Consider the following 4,934-nt stretch of genomic DNA (forward strand, 5'->3'; position numbering starts at 1 on the left):
GGGCTGTTGTTCTGGTTTAATCTGAGAGCCCTGGCTGATGGATATAAAGAATGAGTGTCAGAGATACTGACGCTCTGGTTCCTGACTCTGAATGAGTCAAGGACTGTACGGGCATAAATAAAGGGTGACTTGGTGATGGAAGACTGGTCTCTGTGGAGTTATTTCACTGTACAATCAGGAGCATGTAGCTCCGTGTCCTTACCATCACGAACAATGCAACAAGAAACACAGATGCTGACGAAGTCTGCCCTGAGCTTACACAGCATTAGAACAGTACAGCACAGTACAGGCCTTCCTGCCCTCGATACTGTGCCGACCTTTTATTCTACTCTAAGATCAAACTAACCGATACACTGTACATTTTATTATCATCCATGTGCCTATCCAAGAGTCACTTAAATGTCCCCAATGTCTCTGACTCTGCTACCATTACTGGCAGTGCATTCCATGCACCCTCCACTCTCTGTGTAAAGAACCTACCTCTGACATCTCCCCAAAACCTTCCTCCAATTATCTTAAAATTATGCCCTTTTGTGATAGCCATTTCCACCCTGGGAAAAAGTCTTTGGCTATCCACTCTATCTATGCCTGTCATACGGCTTCACTCCAATGAGAAAAGCCCTAGCTCCCTCAATCTTTCTTCATAAGACATACCCTTTAGTCTGGGAAGCATCCTGGTAAATCCCCTCCGCACCCTCTCTAAAACTTCCACTTCCTTCCTATAATGAATCAACCAGAACAAAATATGATATTCCAAGTGTGGTCTAACCAGGGCATTATAGAGCTGCAGCATAACGTCACAGCTCTTAAACTCAATCCCCCTGCTAATGAAAGCCAACACATGTGCGTTCTTAACAACCCTTTCAACTTAGGTGGCAACTTTGAGGGATCTTTGGGCGTGGACCCCAGTGTGTTCCTCCACACTGCCTAGAATCCTGCCTTTAACCCTGTAATCTGCATTCAAATTTGATCTTCCAAAATGAATCACTTCACACTGTTCCAGGTTGAATTCCATCTGCCACTTCCCAGTCCAGCTCTGCATCCTGTCTATGTCCCGTTGTAACATACAACATCCCTCCACACTATCCACAACTCCATCAAACTTAGTGTCATTGGCAAACTTACCACTCACCCTTCCACTTCTTCATCCAAGTAATTTAAAAACAATACAAAGAGCAGAGATCCCAGAACAGATCCTTGCCGAATACCTCTGGTCATCGAGCTCCAGGCTGAATACTTTCCATCTACTACCACCCTCTGTCTTCTATGGGCCAGCCAATTCTCTATCCCATGCCTCCTTACTTTCTGAATGAGCCTACCACTGGGAATCTTATCAAACGCCTTGCTAAAATCCATGTACACCATATCTATTGCTCTACCTTCACCAATGTGTTTTGTCACATCCTCAAAGAATTCAATAAAGCTTGTGAGGCATGACCTGTCCCTCACAAAGCCGTGCTGATGATCTCTAATCAGACTATGTTTTTCCAAATAATCATAAATCCTGTCTCTCAGAATCCTTTCCAATAATTTGCTCAATACCGACGTCAGACTGATTGGTCTGTAATTCCCAGGATTATCTCTATTCACTTTCTTGAACAAGAGAATAACATTTGCTGCCCTTCAATCATCTGGTACTACTCCAGTGGACAGTGAGGATGAAAAGATCATTGCCAAAGGCGCAGCAATCTTTTCCCTCACGTTTCATAGCTTGTATCAATACTCAAAGATCAGGCATTGGAACAGGAAATCACAGAAAAAAATGACAGCTAGAAACACAAGGGCAGATTAAAAAAGAGCCTATAATCTCCTAATAGCTTAATAGATGGGACAATCATTCTTGTTAAAATTGTTTTTAGTATTCACCTATTCACTAGGAAGGTTTCCCAAATTGAATATCTTATTTGAAAGACTAATGTGTGACTTCCATGACTTTCATGTGGTTCCCTCCTTTGACAGTCTGCCCATTTGGTTAATTCTGTCTGTCTGTGCTTCTGTCTGATTGAGAACACTGATTCTGTTGCTCTACATGATTGCATTGCACGGTATAACAAAGAAACATTGAAACAAAGGGTTCTCATTACTAAAGACAGATCAAGAGCAATTTGTAAAACAAATTATTTTACAGTAATCTCTAAATGAAACTAAGCTTGTGTGCGAACATTGCGAAACAATATTATTTAGTGATGGTAGGTTTTAGTACAGAGAAAGAGTGTGGAATATTCCTTTGAAATGTGGCCTTCTACAATTTAGTTCAGAAATTCTTAATTAGTGGGGAAACAGGATCATAGATACTTTAACTGACTGGGCAAAAGTCTGGAATCCTATGTTAATACAATGTTAATAAATATGAAATCATCCATTTTGGTAGGAGTAACAGCAAAAATGGATTATTACTTGATTGGTAAAAAGTTGAAGCATGCTGCTATGCAGAGGGACCTGGGTATTCTTGTGCATGAATCACAGAGGGTTGGTCTGCAGGTACAACAAGTAATTAGCAAGGCAAATGGAATTTTGTCCTTCATTACTAAAGAGACTGAGTTTAAAAGCAGAAAGGTTTGCAGCTGTATAGGATGCTGGTGAGACCACACCTGGAGAACTGTTTTGGTCTCTTTACTTGAAAAAGGAGGTACTGGTACTAGAGGGGGTGCAGTGGAGGTTCACTAGGTTGATTCCGAACTAGAGGAGGTTGGCTTATGCAGAGAGACTGAGTAGACTGGGATTATATTCACTGGAATTTAGAAGAATAGGAGGAGGGAATCTTATACAAACATATAAAATTATGAAGGGAACAGATAGGATAGAAGTAGAGAGGATATTTCCACTGGCAACTAGGACAAGAAGGCATTGCCTCAAAATAAGGAGAGCAGATTTAGGACTGAATTTAGTGGGAACATCTTTACCCAGAGGGTTGTAAATCTATGGAATTCTTTGCCCAGTGGAGTAGTTGATGCTATATCTATGCTAGGTTTTTCTTAACAATAAGGGATACGGGTGAGACAGCGGGTAAGTGGAGCTGAGTTCACAAAAAGATCAGCCATGATCTTACTGAATGGCGGAGCAGGCTCAAGGGGCCAAATGACCTACTCCTGCTCCTAATTCTTATGTTCTTACGATAGTTCTTGTGCTAAATGTATAAAACAACTCTGGGGGGCAATTTAACAAGGAAGCATTGACAAATAAATAAACAGATTTTTAAAAAACATTAAATATTGGTTACCTGCAACTTGAAGTGGCAGTCCAAAGACAAACATCAGACGCCAAAACCAGGATGTCAGCACAGAAACAGACCCTTCAGTCCAACTCATCCATGTCAATCAGATCCATACCCTTATGACATTATAAACCTCTATAGGGTCACACCTCAACGCTCCAAGGAAAATAGCCTATTCAGCCTCAGTCTGTACCCTGGCAACATTCTTTTAAATGTCTTAAAGAGTATTTTCACAGGCTGTGAATGCCAAGCAGGATATTTACCAAATCCAGGGAAATTTTTTAACGACAATAACTGTGTCAGCGTGAGCGCTCCAATCAATGAAACAAGTAAAGAAGCCACATGATCCGGGGCGCTAGATGAACGAATTTGTTTACAACAGCCTACAACATTAAGACCTCTTGCAAGTCAGTCAATGTAGAAACTTGTCTTTTCCTTGTTTTTTCAACTAATTACACAGTTGACTGCAGTGGTGGCATATCATTAATTTGGGGATTTTTACTTCCTGAGCAAAATAAACCAGCCTGCTTGAACTTGTGGAATTAGTTGATTGCTATAATCGATAAGGATTGCCTGAAGGCTGAATTATGTAAGGTGATTATATTGAAATCAATTAAAGACTACATGGATGAACAGACTCAAGTGATGAATTAGAAGGTAATTTGTTTTAATGTAAATTGACTCAACCTTGAATAGTTGAAACGTTTATTAAATTATTCAGAACTGGAGTATCAGTGGCACATATATAAAGCCTACAAGACTCCTGTTCACAAAGCAAATTAATCTGGAAAGTGGTTTCTAACTCCGATTAAATTTTGCTTGTGAACAATCAATAAGGTTTTCTGATGTCTGCAATGTTAAATTGGCCACTAAGGCTTTTGTAACCTGGGATAATTCAGTTAATGCTAGCGTTCTGGGGAGTGTTGCCAAACAAAAAGACATTGGGTTGCAGATTCATAGTTCCTCGAAGGTGTAATTGCTGATAGGTGAAGAAGGCATTTGTTACATTTGCCCTTACTGGTCAGTGCATTGAGTATACGAGTTGGGATGTGATGCTGTAGCTGTACAGATATTGGTGAGGCCACATTTGGAATACTGTGTTCAATTCCAGTCTCCCTGCTATAGCAAATATTTTGTTAAACACGACAGGGTGCAGAAGAGATTTACAAGGATATTGCCAGAAATGGAGGGTTTCAGATGTAGGAAGAGACTGAATAGGCTTGGACTTTTTCCCTGGAGCACTGGAGGTTGAGAATCATGATGGACATGGATATGGGAAAAGCCAAGGTGTTCTTCCCAGGGTAGGAGAGTCCAAAACTGAAGGGCACATATGTAAATTGAGAGGGGAAAGATATAAAAGGAGCCAACATTTTCACACAGAGGCTGGTATGTATATGGAATGAGCTGCCAGTGGAAGTGGGAGAGTCATAGAGTCATAGAGATGTACAGCATGGAAACAGACCCTTTGGTCCAACCCATCCATGCCGACCAGATATCCCAACCCAATCTAGCCCCACCTGCTAGTACCCAGCCCATATCCTTCCAAACCCTTCCCATTCATATACCCATCCAAATGCCTCTTAAATGTTGCAATTGTACCAGCCTCCACCACATCCTCTGGCAGCTCATTCTATACACGTACCACCCTCTGCGTGAAAAAGTTGCCCCTGAGATCTCTTTTATATCTTTCCCCTCTCACCCTAAACCTATACTCTCTAGT

Source organism: Chiloscyllium plagiosum, chromosome 21, assembly GCF_004010195.1.
Source record: "Chiloscyllium plagiosum isolate BGI_BamShark_2017 chromosome 21, ASM401019v2, whole genome shotgun sequence".
Classification (NCBI taxonomy): domain Eukaryota; kingdom Metazoa; phylum Chordata; class Chondrichthyes; order Orectolobiformes; family Hemiscylliidae; genus Chiloscyllium; species Chiloscyllium plagiosum.